This window comes from Chrysemys picta, chromosome 16 (assembly GCF_011386835.1).
Source record: "Chrysemys picta bellii isolate R12L10 chromosome 16, ASM1138683v2, whole genome shotgun sequence".
In the NCBI taxonomy this organism is placed as follows: domain Eukaryota; kingdom Metazoa; phylum Chordata; order Testudines; family Emydidae; genus Chrysemys; species Chrysemys picta.
Genome location: NC_088806.1, coordinates 9,451,389 through 9,469,975, shown reverse-complemented (window position 1 = coordinate 9,469,975; position 18,587 = coordinate 9,451,389). Strand labels below are relative to the sequence as shown.

The 18,587-nt window shown below is 51.0% G+C and overlaps 4 non-coding genes across 4 annotated transcripts; 3 read left to right on the top strand and 1 right to left on the bottom strand.

Annotated features, from left to right (window-relative positions):
* Nucleotides 1–5,890: 5,890 nt before the first annotated feature.
* Nucleotides 5,891–5,963, bottom strand: TRNAF-GAA (transfer RNA phenylalanine (anticodon GAA)). The gene has a single exon. It is a non-coding gene; the product is annotated as a tRNA-Phe (tRNA).
* Nucleotides 5,964–14,098: 8,135 nt separating this feature from the next.
* On the top strand, nt 14,099–14,180 carry TRNAS-UGA (transfer RNA serine (anticodon UGA)). Its single transcript has one exon. It is a non-coding gene; the product is annotated as a tRNA-Ser (tRNA).
* A 1,935-nt stretch (nt 14,181–16,115) lies between these two features.
* TRNAS-UGA (transfer RNA serine (anticodon UGA)) lies at nt 16,116–16,197 on the top strand. Its single transcript has one exon. It is a non-coding gene; the product is annotated as a tRNA-Ser (tRNA).
* A 1,437-nt stretch (nt 16,198–17,634) lies between these two features.
* TRNAR-CCU (transfer RNA arginine (anticodon CCU)) lies at nt 17,635–17,707 on the top strand. Its single transcript has one exon. It is a non-coding gene; the product is annotated as a tRNA-Arg (tRNA).
* Nucleotides 17,708–18,587: the final 880 nt, after the last annotated feature.

The following is an 18,587-nucleotide window of genomic DNA, read 5'->3' as shown; positions in this document are numbered from 1 at the left end:
GAATGGAGTGAGGTGTATGGCATGGAGGGACACCGCAGCAGATATTACTCTGGTTAAAGCAAGTCTTGTCAGGAAGGAAGATTATTTGCCAGGTGAAGATGTAACTGTTGTAGCCTTATCTAAGTATTTTGTCAGGGTGCCTTTGGCTAAAATCCACCTGAAATGGAAGGGATTGGAGGGCACCATGGTTGTGGGAGTAAAAGACATAATCCCTAAGGATATTATGATTGGAAATGATATTAAAGCTATGGTCAGTCAAGTTAATACAAACCAAGCACAAGAGAGGATTGATCCTAAGGTTGTGCCTAGGGAGGGTTTCTCCAAAAGTTTGTCTTTGGAAAGTAGCTGTTTGGCTGTGAATGAAGTTTCTGAATGTCTATCTAATGTCTCAGAAGTAAATCTGGAATTAGATCAAGCGAAGGGAGAGGAGAACAAGGAGATTTTGGATGAGCCTAGGCAGTCTTGTGAGCTGATGGCTTTATCTAGTCAGCAGTTTGGGGAGGCAAGGAGAGTGGAAGATGAGTGTCCCTATACCTTACCTGTTTCCTGTGTGGAGAATAGTGACAGTGAAGGAAATGTGCCTGTGTCTGTCAGGGGTATTGACTTGCCTATGGAGGAAGCTACCCCAGTCTCCAAGCAGTTGTCTGTGAACAGCCCGGTGTGCTGGGACAAGGGAAATGAAATCCCAAGCTGTATGTCTAGTAAAGGGAAATGCGTCACCAACTCTTTTTTGTCTGTGGAGCAGACAGAAGGTGCCTTTCGGCCTGTGATGGTTGAGAGTAATTTAGTTGTCTCAGAGTTGGTTCTGGATTCAACTAAAGCCCAGGAAGGGAATGGTCCTAAGTTTGCATCTGCTGGGGAGAATGGCACCGTAACTAGGTTGCATCCAGTTAGTGTCTTAGCAAAATCCCAGAGATCAGAAGATTCTGGTGCTTGTATTTTGCCTGTTGCTCATGTGTGGTTGGAGAAGGGTGTAACAACTCTGTCTGATCAGGGTGATACCCTAGCCAGGGCACAAGGAGAGCAGAGAGGTAATTTGGTTGTGGTACCTACGGACAGTTTAACAACTTGTAGCAAAAAGGAAAAAATTCCTAAGCTTGTGTGTGGCAAAGAGAAGGGAACTATTTCTAACCTTTTATCTAGGAAGTCTATGGGTTCGCCTGAAAGGGGATTGTGTAGAAATCTGCCTGATGGGCCAAAGGTGATCCTGAATGTAAGTAAGACCCGGATAAAGTCTGTTGTTGCTCAGGAAAGTGTTCCTTTAGAGCAAGCCCTAGGTGAAGAGGGTAAGGGCAGAATTTCTGTGAGGGGTGAATTGCTGCTTAGAAAAGCTCCTGGAGAAAGGAATCCTCATGGTACTCCGTGCAAGCAGTTCCCTGCAACTGAAGGGTGTGAGAGTGATTTAATCAAGGAAGTTTCAGTTCCTAGCAGCAAACAATTGTCTGTTGTGAATGGATCCACTGACTTTCCTTTTAAAAGATCCAGTGTGGGTAGCTTTGAGAAGGTCTCAGAGGAAGTAAAAGTTGTTAAGGAATTGAGGCAGCCCTATAACCAAGTGGCTGTGTGGGGCCAACTTGTTGGGGAGACAATGGTGTTGGAACAGGAATGTCTCCTTTCTGATTCTTTAAATGAGCAGTTTGTGCTTCAGGGTTTGAGGACAGATTTGGTTACTGATGTGTCAGAGCAGAGCAGTTTTATGGCTAAATGCTTGAGGATGCGGGGGAGAGCAAGCAAACTCTCACCTGCAGACTCTTTGGATTTGTGTGGTATCTCTTTAAGACAGAGTCCAGCCTTGGAAATGATAGCAGTTACAAATGTGAAAACTGGTGGACTGGCTCTGGTCTGGGGTAGTGCAAATTACTTGTCTGGCTGGGAGGGGAAGGACTTGCTAATAGCTGTTAGCACAGAGGGCCCACCCCATCAGCCAGTGAATTCTGTTAAGCAAGAGAAATCAGGGTTTGATCCTGCAGGACAAGGAGGAAAGAGAAAACTGAATTTTGCAAAGGGAAGCCACAGGTTAACCCTAAAATGCCCAAACTCCGATGGTATTGAGCCAAAGGTGTGGCATGTCAAAAACGATTGTAGATGGACACTTGCAATAAACTTGTTGTTATTGCTAAATTTTGTAATGAATGTGTTGCTATTGCCACAAACTGTAAAAATGTACAATGTGCCTAATCTTTTGGAGGATCCCTTGAATGTGTTAAAAGGAATACATGAAAACACACGTTATGTTAAAAGGCCTTGCTATATTGATGTTTCACAGTTGATGCCTGTAAACAATATGGGAACTTTTCACAGGGGAAAAGACATTCCAGACCTAATGTGCTGTATGAAAAGGAAGACTGAGGCACACTACCATATTGCTTTCATGGCTAAATGCCAAGATTCCTGTACTATGAAGAACATTAATATCTGCATTTATTTGATGTTAATTGGGTTCCGAACATTTGCCCGAGCTTGTGTGGATAAAGTGACGGTTTCCTTTAGCTCTTGGAAAGATCACATGAGACATACAGGGACGATGCTGCCAGAGCAGATCCAATCCACTATTGTTCTAACTAAGTTTTACCTTGGGTTTGTAAAGAGGTTCAATCATGTGGTTGAACATAATTTTGATAAACCGTTTCTGTTATACACTGGTATGGCTTCTAACCCAATACTAGCTGTAGTGAGACAGAATCCAGGATGGGGAGCTCTTGGGATGCAGTCAGTGATGTTTGTGTCATCCCTTCCTGCATCAATTTTGCGTTGGGGGTGTGACGTTATTGACATAAACTGGGACCGTATAGATCATTGTTGCAACCAAGGTCCTGTAGTGGCACCCAAATCTGGTATAAAGGGGGTCAAATGGGGTGTCTAGGACAAGGTTATGGTTTGCTGGTTATGATTATGCTGTCTATATGTGTGTATCAGTTTTGTGGTCGAAGTTATGAATATTGGCTCTATACTGTCTGTATGGCAAACTTATGCTATGCTTCTGGGTGACATCCCAGACAAGCTGAGATTAGCTCTGCCTAGCCTGCTTGATGGCCCATTAAGGACCATCAGCTATACAATGGACCCATTGAGAGAAGGCAGATACGCCTTGTAACTCAGCAAAGTATGCAGGGACTGGCCCATGTGACTCCAGACTCCATTTTGCTGTAATTTTCCATGGTAAGAACAAAGAGGTATTCTGACACCTGGAAAAGACTATATAAGGCGGATGCCTCATCTCCATCTTGTCTTCAATCCTGCTTCATACCTCTGGAGGAACTTTGCTACAAACTGAAGCTCTGAACAAAGGACTGAGGACCCATCCCAGCGGGGGATGTATTCCAGAGACTTGATTTGAACCTGCAGTTTATTCCATCGCTGCTGCAAGCCTGAACCAAGAACTGTGCCATTACTGTATGTAATTGATTCCATTTAACCAATTCTAACTCTCATCTCTATCTTTTTCCTTTTATAAATAAACCTTTAGATTTTAGATTCTAAAGGATTGGCAACAGCGTGATTTGTGGGAAAGATCTGATTTGTATATTGACCTGGGTCTGGGGCTTGGTCCTTTGGGATCAGGAGAACCTTTTTCTTTTACTTGGGTACTGGTTTTCATAACCATTTGTCCCCGTATGAGTGGCACTGGTGGTTATACTGGGAAACTGGAGTGTCTAAGGAGATTGCTTGAGAGACTTGCGGTTAGCCAGTGGGGTGAGACCGAAGTTCCCTTAGTCTGGCTGGTTTGGTTTGCCTTAGAGGTGGAAAATACCCCAGCCTTGGGCTGCAACTGCCCTGTTTAAGCAATTTGTCCTGAGTTGGCACTCTCAGTTGGGTTCCGCCAGAACCGCATTGTCACAAACGTGTAGAGCAGTTTCCCTCTTCCAAGTGTGCGCCTGTCCCTGTGCTTGAGGGGGCTTGCTAAATAGCACCTTGGGAGCCTGCGTGTTTCTCCACTTCTTGCCAGCTGGGGAAAAGCCTCTTGGGGTAAAATCTCCTGTCCCACTGCAAAAGTGAGAATGGTGAGTGGGAACAGTAAGAGGCCCCACTAGGGGGGCTGGCCCTGCTTTCCTACTGTCTTCTGATGTTGGCCACAGAGCATCAGCAGCCGCCCCGCATGCTGGCCTGCAGGTGGATTTCAGTGGGTGTTTGGCATGGCAGGGAGCAGGCTAGCTGGGTATCTTTGTAGCTGTCTGCTGGCCACGCATAGTCATGGTCCTCTCCTCCTCTTGCCCTGTGCTCAATTGCTGTGTGGCTTATAAGCCTTCCCTTGGAGCTGTCAGCACCAGCTGCCTCTGCTCTAGATGCCCAGAGGAGGAAAGGTGTGCTGGGCTCCAGCCTGGGACTCTTCCTCCCTCCTGCCTCTCCCTGACTATTAAGCCTGGCTCTGGCACTCCTTCCTTTAAATGCCATGTGGGCAAGAGGAAAAGCGTGGCGGGTGCAGGTAGAGGGACCAAAGTTGTGGACATCAGATGAAGCAGTGAGAAACACAATCATCAGGTCAACCTGCAGGAATGTCTAGTCCGACTGTTAAGTTCTAGGACCCCAACCTATAGCAGCCATCCTGTTGAACCAGCTGGACCAAAGACCTATCTCCAGTGGGCATCAGTCACCCAGCAGGAGGGGAAAAAATCATCCTGGTTCACCCAGAGACAGGGTAGCCAAGCACATTGAGCTCCAAGGCTTTGCAGCAAACCAACATATTTCTAGGAGGTCCCACTAAGATTTGAACTCAGATTGTAGGATTCAGCATCTTGAGTACTATGGGACTTGCTGCTCTTTCTTTTTCTGGACCACTGTGACTCTCAGTTGGCTGGCTTGCACTCTGCACTTATTGCTTCCCACCAGTGGCTTCCTCTCGCAGGACTCTCTCTCCTCCTTCAGCGACTATAGTCCTGCTCTACCGGATCCGTGGGTCCTGCCCTGAGTTCCTGCATCCCCCTGCTTTGTCTACATTGCCTGCAGGCCTCAAAAATGTCAGGGGAGGCCACCCCTCCCTTCACTCGGTGGTCCTGTTCATATCGGCCAGCTGTAGCCTCATCTCCCAGAACTCGGCCAGCTGTCACTTGATCCGGTCATACAGTCACATGCTGACTGGCTCCCCTGCCTGGATGCTCTTGTGGAAATCCCACAGGTGATGCTGCAGGACTTGGCACCGTTGGTTTCTTTAATGTTGTGGTGTTTGCCATCCCCTGGAACAAATCCGCCAACTCCTCTCTCACCGACTCCTACCAATCCGCCTGGTTGTCATAGGACCGTCTGATGCTTTCCTGTTCTGCCAACAGCACCAGGCCTCACCGCCCTCCCCCGTTATCTTGCAAGTTCTGGAGGTTCATCTTCCAATATCCTCTGCCGTGGGTCAGGGAATTGCCCACATTGTGCACACGGTGAGAGCTGCGTGATCTGAACAGTCCATTGGCACCACCCTGCACTGGGCTGTCGACGTGCTCTCCTTCACGTAAATCCGGTCAATGCAACTCCTGGCCTGTCCCCACAGAAAGGTGTACCCCATCTGTGGCTGGTGTGAGCTTGGGTCAGAGGAATAGGAGGCTACCGCCCGCCCTCCACTGGTTCCACTACGGAGAAACACATCCTCTAAGCCAACCTCGCTACAGACCTGCGCCAGGGAGTGCTCATTGTAAAAACATTTCCTCTGACGGTTGGGAAAACGGGACCAGTGGTCCTCAGACCCTGCCTCACTCTCTTCCTGCCATATTGGCTTGACCAATAAGTCCTGTGGAAGAGTCAGCTCCTGTCCCTCATTGTTAAAGGTCATGTGGGCCAACTAGGGGCAGAAGCCCACGCTCTGTTGTCCTACTGGGGAGCTCAAGATCAGGGACTTGTGTTAGGTAAAGGTGCTGCTGCGCTCCCAGAAAACAAGCCACCCCTGCACAAAGAGGGATGAAAAGGCTGCTGAAGTCCGGGATTGAACCAGAGACCTTTAGATCTTCAGTCTAACGCTCTCCCAACTGAGCTACTTCAGCAGCTACATTATGCACTTTGGCCTGCTGCTGCTTCTCTGTCCGGGAGATTTTTGTCAGCTGGTAGGTATAAAGAAGTAAGAAATGTTGGTGTTGTTTAATATGTTCAATTAGTTGTTTTAATAATGTATTTCTAAAGTAATGATAAGTGAATCACTAGCTTTAATAGAATTTAATATGGAGTATATCAACTGTGACCTTTGGACTCCATCCTTGTAAGCAAACTTGTTTACAACTTAGACATTGGAGTCCTCTGGCTCAAACTGGACAGAACCAGTTTTTCCTGCCAAAAAGACCTTATAAGAGCCTGCTCAATGCCTGCATGGGGCTGTCCATTCCAGCGGCAGCGCTTGCACGGTTGGGTCTTTCTAACACTCCAGAGCTAGAGAGAAGAACATCATCTATCCTGCAGCGAGGTTGAGGAAGGAGAGGCCTGTCATCACTATCCCCATCACAGCGAACTGAATCCATTTTACCTGTGGAGGGTCCCTCTTCCCAGAGGGTCTCCCCACCTGCGACGAAATCCAGCAGTCGTCGGGACTCCCAGTGGTCCTCCTCGAAGGCTCTAAATCAGCCGGAGAATAGAAGGTCCCGGGCTTCGCACCTGCATGCTGTGTCCACTGCACCTCAATCATAGGAAAGGTTTCTGTACTGGGGCTTCTTTTATTATTTTCTAAATGCCAAGGGAGGTTTTGTGGGTCTGAGCTTCAAGCTCCTAAAGTCAGTCACTGAATCACTGTATGGTTAAGTTTGTGTTTCTTTCCCCCGCTCCACCCATTTCCCCCAGTTTTCTGTACCTTTGCCCTTAATATACTTGCCCTTGTTTGCACCATATTACCTTGTCTCTTTTTATTTTTATTATATCACACAGGGTATGCTAAATCCACCGGTGACAGACATGGAAGGGAGCCGAGTCTGCTCTTCTGAGAAAAGGGGCTTTCCTTTTCTATCTTTCCCCCTACCATTTTTTCTAGAATTTTCTCTCTGAAGCATTACCTTACTCCCCTTGGGGTAACACAGCCGTGGCACACAAAAAGGACGTGAGTGGCCCATGAAGGCAAAACTCACTTTTGCCTGCCTTGCTCAGCCTGACTTGCTTCCTCACCCCATTCCTGCCTTAGTTCCCAGGTTGACCTGGTGGTGGAAGGGAACTGGGGGCCAGTGGCGCAGGGAGGAAGTTGAGCTGGACCCTGAGCTAGACTAGACCCTGGCAGTGAGAGTCTGGCCACCACTTGCCGCCCCACCCTGTTGTCCTGGCTTTCCCCCCGGACGTCATTTAGGGAGGGAAGTGGGGCTTCTGCCTCCCCTCCCTGATTTTCACACCGCAGAGGAGTGCGAACAGGAAAACGAATGGCTGCTCCACACTCCCACCAGAGGAACCGGACGCCCTTAGCTGTGGTGAGTAAGAAGTGTCTGTTGCCTGACAGGGCCTGTCCTCGAGGAGCTGGAACAGCAGCTGCTGCCAGGGCCAGCTTTATGACCCACGGGGCCTGATTGGAATACTCGGCGGTGGTCTGGGGCTTCGGCAGCACTTCGGCAGCGGGGGGTCCGCTCCGGGTTTTCCGCAGCACTGAAGGACCCCCCACTGCCAAAATGCCACCGAAGACCCCCGGAGCGGGGACCCCTTAGGCATGGGTGTGGAGCCCTCTTCGGCATGGGGCCCTATTCCGGGGAATCAGGTGAATCAGCTTAAAGCCAGCCCTGGCTGCCACCTCCCCCTCGGCTCCAGGCTGTGGGAAATGCTCATTGCCTGGCTGCATGGGCGGCTGCTGCTCCGTGCTCTGGAGAGCGTCTGTATTGGTCTGTCCACCCTCCGCCTTCACTGAGCCAGTCTGGTAAGGTCCCAAGTGCCCCCTCCGACTTGGCAGCTGAGAGTCTGTGCAGACATCAACTCCCCTGCCAGCCCCCACAGCCAGTAGCAGCACTAGCCCCCCCAGCACCACAGGGGCACTCAATGCACTTCCTGTGGGGAAATCGCTCCTTGTCATCCAGCTGCTAGAATGAGAGCGAGGAGAGAGCAGTGTCTGGCTCACCTTGGAGAGAAGAGACCTGGTGAGTGCTGATCTCCTGCAGTCTCCCCCGCAATGCTGGTCAGTTTTATTGTCACTGTAATAGTCAGTGCTTCCCTTCAGGGCCATCCCTAGAGGGGTGCAGGGCCCAGGACAGATCCCCCCTTCCCGACCTAGGCCCTGCCCCCATTCCACCCCTTCCCTCAAACCCCCACCCCTGTCCCGTCTCTTCCCGTCCTGAACCATTCCTCTCCCTCCCCCACCTCTTCCTGTCCCCGCTCCTCTCCCCCAGCACCTCCTGCACAGCACTGAACAGCTGGTCACTGGCAGGCGGGAGGCGCTGAAGGGGAAGAGCAGGAGCTTGGGCAGAGGCGGGAAGGGAGTGAAACGTGTCCGTCTGAAGGGTTTTTTCTCAGCCTTGAGGATTAAGCCTGAACCCCCGGCATGGCTAGGTCAGGGTTGTCCCGGGCTCTGTGCGGGGAGAGCTCAGCTGGGACAAGGGGCAGACTAGGGGAATTTGTCTCTGATATATAAGGGCTTTGTCAGCGGGAAGCTGTAGGTCACATGCTGGGGGTTGCAGTGGGGTTTGAGCTGGGGCAGCAGCAGCAGGGGAGCAACATATGTGTTTGTGTGTGTGTGTGGGGGGGGACACTTGGTAAAAATGAAACTGCCAAGCCTCTCCCTCTGCTGGAGCAAAAGCCTCATTTATCTCAACTCCCCGCCATGAAAATCTCCACCTCTCCCCCGGCACTGAGAGACCCCCTCACTCCCATGGAGATTTGTAATTTTTCTAACTCTTCCTTGGCCTTGTCCAGTTTTCCCAGACAAATTATCAGGGACATTTCAAATGAGAAAAACAAACCAAACCAAATGAAAACCAGAGAAACCCCCACCCCACACAGTTTGGGTCTGAATTTTTCTACTGATATTTGGAGACAATAAAACTCATCCGTCTGCTGGCCAGAAACCAAAGCTAGACCTCCCCGGCTGTATCTGTGACTTCTGCTACCGAACCACCAACACGTTAACTTCTCTTGGGAGACATTTTGCTGCACAACACTGCTGCTATTCCAGTTATTGCCTCCAGGAAACATTTTCCTTAGCCTGGTTCCGTGTCACTGGCTTCTCTAGCAAAGGTCAGTCCCTGGCCCTGTGGTCCAGATGTCCTCATTCACATCAAGCTTCAAGTTCAGATTTCCCATTTCCGCTCTGTGGGAGGGGAGACTTTTCAAAGTGCTCTCTGTGCGACTGCACATGGCTAAGCAAAGAGTACAAACCCCAAATCCCCCCTGTGCTTTGGGAGCCAGGTTTCCTGTGTGAATTCTGGATTTCAGATGACTTCAAGCCTGGGCTTTGTGATTATTTACTAGTTTCTCTAGCATTGGGCCACTCTTGTTCTGACAGCTGTGGTGGCCAAGTGGTTAAGGTGTTGGACTTGAAATCCAATAGCATTCCCCTGCAGAGGTTCCAATCCTGCTCACAGCATGACCTGTGTTTTAGCCAGTCTCTAACCAGGGCAAGACCTCTCTACAACCCCCTCAGAAACTCTCAATTCTCTCCCCACCCCAAGTAAATCCTCTTCTGCTCCTTTCATAGAGATCCCTGGGACACCACCTCACACTGTGTCCCTGAGGTGTCAGCCAAACTCTCACCACCTGAAGCCACTGCCACTCACCTAGCGCCCCATGGATCAGCCATAGCCCTGGCTGCTGCTCCTCTCTCTAGAGTGTGAAAGGAGCCGAGTTAGTGACTCCATGGGTGTTATGGGGCTGCAGCATCAACAGAAAAAAAAATCGGTGCTCAGCACCCACTGGCAGCCAGCTCAGGGCCCCACCTGCTAGCAGGCCTGGCCGACAAGCTCCTCCTCTTCTCCTTCACCGCCTCCTGCCTGCCAGTGATGCGGTGTGCTGGAGGAGTGGGGAGAGAAAGAAATGGGGCAGGGCGGGGTGGGAAAAGATTGGATGGTTTGGGGGCAGGGCCTGAGGTGGAGCAGGCATTGAGACCGCCCGGGAACTCTTAAAGTTGGCGCCTCTGAGTGTAGACGCCTTCCCTGAGTCTGAGCTACCAGGATCCCTGCCGCAGAGCAGGCGCCACAAGTCTCAGCCTCCCTGTCCCACACATGGCTCTGGGCACCACCAGGAATCGTTTGGCTCCTGCCACACAAGGCAACTTAAAAGCTGAGTCCCTGGACAGCAGCTCAAACCCTGGCCCCGCCCATTAAGATCCTGATGCTCTACGGACTGAGCTAGCCCGGCTTGCTAAGAGCCTCCACCCCTTCTCTTCTTCTCCACGGCCACTGCCTATTCCTCCTCCTCTTCCTCCCTCCTGCGCCTCAGGGTCACTAAATCTCCACACCTAGACAGCCGGCCCGTCCGCTGCACCCCAACCCTCATGCCTGAGCCTCCCTGCCAAAGTCCTGCTCCTGGATCCAGAGAATTAAGTCTCACATCTCACTGGGAACTCGACTTCTTGTGCCCAGAGAGTCTCGGCCCCCTCAGTTGATGACCCAAGGAACACAGTGTCCCCCTTTTCTGAAGAAGTCCTTGGAGAGGCTTTTCTCATGTGGCCCAATGGATAAAGTGTCCAAATTCCTCAGGCCATTGAGGGTTCAAGTCCCTTCGTGGTTGTACTTGTGCAGTTTTTCCTTTTGTGCTGAAAGTCCTGCTCCCTTCAGGGCTGGCAACACTTTTTGGCTGCTGAGGCAATGCTCTGGCTTCAGCTACAGTCCCGGGATGGAGTTGGGGGTTGGGCGTCACAAAGGCTGGGGCATGAGCCCCACGTGCTTTCAGTCTGGCCTTTGCCATTCCTGATTTGCCAAAGAAAATGGGTGGCTGCCCGGGCTAGCATGTGGAGCAGTTTCCCTCTTCCAAATGTGCGTCTGTCCCTGTGCTTGAGGGGACTTGCTAAATAGCGCCTTGGGAACCTGGGTGTTTCTCTGCTTCTCGCCAGCTGGGGAAAAGCCTCCTGGAGTAAAATCTCCTGCCCCACTGCCAAAGTGAGCACCTTGAGTGGGAACAGTAAGAGGCCCCACCAGTGGGGTTGGCCCTGCTTTCCTACTGTCTTCTGATGTTGGCCACAGAGCATTAGCAGCCGCCCAGCATGCTGGCCTGCAGGTGGCCTTCAGTGGGTGTTTGGCATGGCAGGGAGCAGGCTGACCGGGTGTCTTGTTGCCTGTCTGCTGGCCACACATAGGCATGGTCCTCCCCTCCTCTTGCCTCACTCTCAGTTGCTCTGTGGCTTATAAACCTTCCCTTGGAGCTGTCAGCACCAGCTGCCTCTGCTCTAGGTGCCCACTCTACACAGTACTGATCTATAAGTACTGGGCGCTAACCCATTGCACCACCGGAGTCCACACTTAGAGACTTGTCTCCTTGTTTCATGGATGGATTAGGGAGGTGGGAGGTTGCATTAGTTAAAACAAATCCATATTAAAGGCTGCAGGATGGCAGCAACAGAGGTGGGGAGCCTCCCTCTGTGTGATAGAGCTGGTTCCCCTCTTCCACTGCTAAGGGGAAGGTTGGTGCTTTGAGCCCACTTGGTGCTGGAACGTCTCATGGATGAGATTAATGAGACTCTTGAGAAAGGAAGGGAAGGGAAGTCTTTTCTATTCTTGCTGAGCTCCATTGGTCTCCTGTGGCCCTTTTGGCTCTCTGCACCCCTGCTGGGGAGATGCAGAAACAAGCCCCCATCTGGGTGAGTCACCGAGAGGCTGTATCCAGTGCAGTATGTGTGGGTGAGGGGTAGGGGTAGGGGTAGGGTTGTACTGGGCTCAGGGGAAAAGGTTCTGTGTGATAGTGTGTGGGGGAGGGGGAGGGTGTGTTTCTTAGGATAGAAATGATGGAAAACACAGGGGTAGTGACAGTGAAGCCCCGTGTTTGAGTGTTATGACCTTGTGTGGTGCTGCCAGTCACCTTCCCCTCCTATGGTCTCATCTTTCATTAAATCCAACATTTTTTCACCTGTCATCATCCCAGAGGTGTCCCACATGCCTCAAATACAGAGTGTCCCTCTTAGAGACGCCGAGGACTGGAACTGATTTCAGCTGCTGGACAGCTCTGCTCGGTTTTTATACATTTGCATAGGAAATACCGCCCAAAACTCCGCTCCCAAAACTCCGCCCCCACCTGCCTAAGGCTCTGGGAGGGAGTTTGGTGGTGGGAGGGGGTATATGGGGAGGGGGTGCAGGGTCTGGGAGGGAGTTTGGGGGCTGGGGGATGTGGAGGGAGGGTGCAGGGTCTGGGAGGGAGTTTGGGGGCAGGAGGGGGTATGTGGGGAGGGGGAGCGGGCTCTGGAGGGAGTTTAGGGGCAGGAGGGGGTATGTGCAGAGGGGGTGGGGGTGCAGGCTCTGGGAGGAGATTGGGGGTGTGGCGCTTACCTGGGGCTCCAAGGCGGGGTGAGCCAGGGGGCCTCTGCACGCTGCTGCCCCCAGGCGCCACCCCCGTAGCATCTCACTGGCCACAGGGGCACTCGGGGCAGGGGCAGCGCGCAGAGGCACAGCCCCGCCCCACCCTGCCCTGCCCCGGGGCTGCAGAAAGGGGCCGGCAGTCACTGGAGTGAACAGGCAGACACTGCTCAGCTCCGCTGCGCTGCTGGGGCCCCTGGGAGGAGGCAGGTGGGGCCAAGAGAGAGACCCGACCCCAAAACTAATGGAGCCCCACGGGCCACATTGGGGAGGCTCGCGGGCCACAGATGTCCCGTGGGCTGGGAGTTTGAGACCCCTGATATAATTGCTTCAGCCTTGTAGTTTCCCAAGTGGAAAACTAAACATCTCTTGAAATACAAGGGAGTGGAGATCAGTCAATGTTCAGAGTCATCCCACATAAAAGAACCATGTTGTGGTTCATGCTGGCCCCATCCTGTGCCCATTGCCTTTCCCTCCTCTCCTTTAAAAGTTTTGGTATTTTGCATAGAAACTTTCTTTCCTCAGGAGAGACCTGGGAACCAGAGCTGCCAGCCAGACAAACACCTTTAAGAGGAGGTGTCCCTCTCTCTGTCAAAAAATGATCTCCCTCCTTCAGTTCAGTGACAGCCTAAATTGTTCCTTACCCTGGCAGAGCCAGAGGATTGAAAACAGCAACATCAAACCCTTGTGTAGCTCACAGGAATGAACACAAACACTCCCTGGTATCTGAGGAGATGTTTAGTTTTACCCTTGGTCAGCTACAAGGCCAAAGGGAAAGGTGGTGGCACCAGATATAAAGAGTGAAACACAACACATCATAGTTATGCCCATAGTGATTGCAACATCTTTTTATATACTTCTTCTTATCATCAGTGTATTATTTTCTCTGGGGTCTAGACCTTGACTAGACCTTGGCCAAGAAATTTTGATCTTGAGAAAATTATCGACTACCCCTGGTGAAGGCAATGGACTTGACACCCACTGGGGTGTCCCTACACAGGTACAAGTACTAACAACATGGCTGCCTTTTAGCCATAGTTTTTAATCAGGGCAGTAAATTGATACACACCCCTGTTAAATCATTTCTCAGCCCGAGTCCTTCACCCACATTCCTTAGGGCATTGAGCCACCATGTGGACGTTTCATTTCCCTCCTCAATTTCACACAGAGACACAATTTTCTTTGCACAGATCCATGAACAGCAAAACCTCCCTGTGTCTCTGGTCTGAGCCAGGGTGTTCGATTCCAGTGAACCTTCTCTCCTGCAATGGCGATGGTCAGACAGAGGGGACGTGGCACCTGCATCCCTGACAGGGAGATATTGGCTCAGCTCTTTTCTGCTGCTGTTGTTAGTCCATGAAACATCAAGGGTGGAATGCAAGGCTGAGTTCACGCACCAACCCCCTGAAAAATGTCCATGCCCCAGAGAAATCCTGCCCCCTGCTATTGGGATGATGTGCTGGAGAGTTGACTGGGAAAGGGACTGTCTGAATTGTCAGAGTGGGGAATAAAGAACAATCTACAGCAATGTCGTTAACACAAACACACTCTCATCCTGCTCCAGCCGGAAGGGAAATGGGCAGGAATTCTCGCTGTTCAGCCAAGGACACACTTACACTGATGTGCAACCGTGAGTGTGCTGGGGAAGCTGGTCTGAGCAAAGAATTTGAAGTGACACATCTGTGAGAACTGAATCATAGTGTAGAAAAGGGCCCAACCTACATTAAGTAGTTGTGGCTGAGTGGTTAAGGCAGTGGACTTGAAATCAAGTGGGGTTGTCCTGCGCAGGTTCAAATCCTGTCAACTACATAGGCACTTGACTGTTATTATTACTGTAGCTTTAGTGCCTGAGCATCCACAGTGTGAACTAGAGCCAGATCTAGTTTCGCTCTTAGGCTGAGGCCATAGTTTGGGTGCCTGTGGCCCCCACAGTTTTAGGGGGGATCCGTAGCTCCTGCCCACAAGGATGAGAAAGATTAGCAGGTTATTGTTTTAACTACTCGGCCACTTTTTTGTGTGGTGGGCTTGTTGTTATTTAACTGTTTCTAAGGTCTCTTCTGTTTGTAACCTTCTCCCTAGTTCATTGGCTGACTGTGGATGGGGGGGGGGATGGTTTGGATTTGAAAAAACCTTTCTCTGTGGTATGACAAAGGAGTAAGTGACAGGTAGAAACCCCCACATCATTCCTGGTCCAGGGAGCCGGGTTTGCTGTTCAGATTCTGTATTTCACCAATGTCCAGGTCTGGGAATGTCAAACCAGGGCAATTCTAATGGGAAGATGGACGCAGGGCACTTAACCTTCACAGACGTCCTATGGAGGTGGGGAGGGAATTAACAGTATTTTGGGGAACTTTTGGGAAAAGAGACTTTAGTGATAAGGTTTGTCTCTGTTCCTATTTCACCTTGTGCTGTTATGTTGGAATCGGTATTTGTTTTTCTATTACATTAACTAAACTCTAAACAATATTTAATCATTCATAAACCTTAGTGTCACCTGAATTTTCCCTCAGCTAGCCAGAATGAACTGAATTTTGCCTGTTTCTGGAAAGCAAAGAGGTTAAATTTGGGGAATTCAATCCCTGTATTGGCAGGTGGCTGTTTTACACTCACATCTCCGGGCACAGAGTGAAATACTCAGGCAATGTCTACACTACAGGATTATGTCACCCGAACTCACACAATTATTACATCACTTGTGTGTGTGCAGACTTAGCTCCTTGTGTCAGCAGTGTGCGTCCTCAACCAGCTGTGCTGCCGGGAGATCCAGGGAGTCAGGGGTTGTCCTGGGCTCTGCGGGGGAAGGGGTGAGCTGGGAGAAGGGGCAGACTAGGTAGGTTCAGTCTGGTTTACAGGGGCTTGGTCAGTGGAAGGCTGTAGGTCACATACAGGAGGTGACAGTGGGCTCTGAGCTGGGGCAACAGCAGCAAAGAAGCAACGTGTGTGTGTGTGGGGGGGGGGTGTCACGTGATAAAAATGAAACTGCAAAACCTCTCCCTGTGTTGCAGCAAAAGGAGTAAGTGACAGTCTCATTTATCTCCTAAACTCCTCTCTGTGGAAACCCCCCTCCACCGCACTCAGAGATCCCCTCTCTCCCATGGAGATGTTTAACTTTTCCTACACACATTTTTCCCAGAAAAATGATCAAGGACATTTAAAATGAAAAAAAAAAAACCCCAAAGCAAATCAAAACCAAAGAAACCCCCACCAATCTCCCCACCACACACAGTTTGGTTCTGAATTTTTCTACTGAAATTTGGAGGCAATAAAACTCAGCCCTCCATTGTGCCGAAAACAAACCTAGACCTCCCATGTGGTACCTAAGATGTCTGCTAGTGAACCACCAATGTGCTAGCCCCTGTTGTGAGACTTTTCCAACTCCTTGATGCTGCTGCTATTCCAGGGGAGCAATTATTGAGTTGAGGAAACATTTTTCTTTGCCTGGTTCTGTGTGTCACTGGTTTCTCCAGCAAAGGTCAGTCCCTGGCCCTGTAGTCCAGACACCCCCCATTCAAATCAAGCTTCAACTTAAGCGTTCTTTCCCATTCCCGCTCTGTTGGAGGGGAGACTTTTCAAAACGCTCTCTGTGCGACTACACATGGCTAAGCAAAGAGAACAAACCCCAAATCCCCACTGTGCTTTGGGAGCCAGGTTTGCTGTGTGAATTCTGGATTTCAGATCACTTCACACCTGGGCATTGTGATTATTTACCAGTTTCTCTACTATGGGGGGGGTACTAATTTCATGGCTGTGATGGCCAAGCGCTTAAGGAGTTGGACTTGAAATGCAATAGGGTTCCCCTGCGCAGGTTCGAATCCTGCTCACAGCAAGGCCTGTGTTTTAGCCAGTCTCTAACCCGGGCAATACCTCTGTACAAAACCCTGAGACACTCTCAATTCTCTCCCCATCTCCAGTAAATCCTGTTCTGTTCCTTTCATAGAGATGCCTGGGACACCCAATCCCCTGCCCCAGCAACCCAGATTCACCTACTCCCCCCCTACCCAAACTCCCTCCCAGAGACTTAAGCAGGTGAAGGCGGAGTTTAGTCAGGTGGGGGCAGAGTTGAGGGTGGGCTCTGGGCCTCACCAAAATTTCTACAAACCTGCCACCCCTAAAAGGCAATAGCACAAGCTTACCACCATCCCTGGGTGGGCTCCAATCACCATCCTTTCGGTTAACAGCCGAACGCGCTGCCCCTTTGCGCCACAGAGACACACAGATACAAGTCTGCTGTTACCAAGGCTGCTGCCTAGCAGCCTGCACATCTGCCTGCCAGCGCGAGCGCTCACAAGGCGCTAGTCCGGATGCTGGAGACTGGGTGCTGGGTGCAGGGCATGAAGAACCGGCAGAGTGGTGCAGCAGCAGTGTGCTGGGCCCATAACCCAGAAATCAATGGATTAAAGCAATCCTCTTCCAGGATTTCCTTATTTCTTTTTGCTCTGGGCCTCCAAGCGAGGAGACGACCAGCAGAGCACCAAGAGCCTAGGCCATGAGGCAAGAGGTGGCTGAGGTGTCGAACGGCCAGGGAGCTCCCCGGCACCTCTGGCTGCCTGGGCTGAAGGCAAGAGGCAGGCCTGGGCATGGTGAGGGCCTCCTGTCCCGGCCTGAGGCAGCAGTGCTTCCTCGTCCCCTTTTCACACCCACACCGGCAGGCGGCTGCTGCGGGAGAACACCAGGAAGGCTCTAAGGATGCCAGGCAGCTCTGTGTGGCTGTCAGGGGAAAAAGCCGAGGCTCCCGACTCGACCTGCCATTGACTCGCGTGGCTCTGGGCTCCATCAGCCGGGGCGGGCCAGGCTGCAGATGTGACTCAGACTTGGGCAGCATGGCCACGCTTTCCTGACGAGGTATAACCCTGGGTGTCAGGTCGCTGTGCAGCTTTGATCTAGAGCTCTGATCCCAACAACCGACCAGCAGCCCACAGCCTCCCCCTGGGTCTGCCCCACCTGGTTACTCCTTACAGGCTGACCTTACTCCCTTTCCAGCCCCGGATTTACCCCCTAATCGTCCTACTGCCACTCAGAGCCACAGACATGGAGGTGCTGACAGAGGGGGTGGGGGGTGACTCTAGGGTGGGGTTCTTCTCTAAAGATGGCTGGTAGAAAGGTGGTGCTCAGCTCTGTCAGCGACCTGCCCAGTTGCCTCACTGCCAGGGGATGCAGACATTGCTGTAAGGCGATTAAAGGGGGGTATTTGGCTTCCAAGCAAATGTGAGGAATGTGCAATTATGAGAGAGAATTTGCATCCCTCTGTCAGTTAAATGTCAGGGCCCCAGTGGCCTAATGGATAAGGCATTGGCTTCCTAAGCCAGAGATGGTGGGTTCAAGTCCCATCTGGGGTAAAAAACCTCCTCTTTTCTTGTATAAAGTACTGGATCTTGGAAACAATCCCCCAGGAACAGCACTTGACAAATGTTTTCTAAACCCATCAGTAGCAAACCGTTCATACTAGTGTTTGTCTGTGAATAGAGTGAAGGGGAGTGTTTTTTCCAACATGTCAATGAGTGAAACAGACAGAAAGAGCAAGGCTGTTCTGAAAGAGAATGGATCTGTCTGGAGACAAAGCAGACCTTGGGAATGAGCAACCTAACAACTAACACATTTGAACCTCTTCTTTTCGCACTGTTAATCTGGCAAATTTAAAGAAAATGCCAATGCTCGTAGACTGATGCAGGCACTGGATGTTTCTGATCTTTTACTGAGAGTTCATTGAGAAATATTTTCCTTAATGATCAACAGAGGGTCCTGTGGCACCTTTGAGACTAACAGAAGTATTGGGAGCATAAGCTTTCGTGGGTAAGAACCTCACAAGACTAACACGGCTACCCCTCTGATACTTTCCTTAATGATGTTATGGAACATTGGGTGGGCTATGAAGGCACCATTCTTCCTGCTTTCACCCTTCGAGAGAACACAGCTCCATGGCATGGGGCCAATGCGCACCTTCCAGTCAACTGCTAGAGAAGACAACACAGACAGGGATGGCAGCAGGGCAGACTGGAGCTCCACGAAGATGGTGGGACCAGGTCTCATCAACGGGGAGGTGGCCACCCCAGCATGCACAAGGCTGAGCCAGCAAGTGTGGTGTGTACTTCAATGTGCCCCTACTCACTGCAAATGATGGTGGAGGGCAGTTACTTAGTTAGGTTGGTCTGGCAAATTTAGAGCTTAGCAACACTTGCAGATGTAGAGCGCTGGGAGTTAAACCAGCCTTCGGCGAGT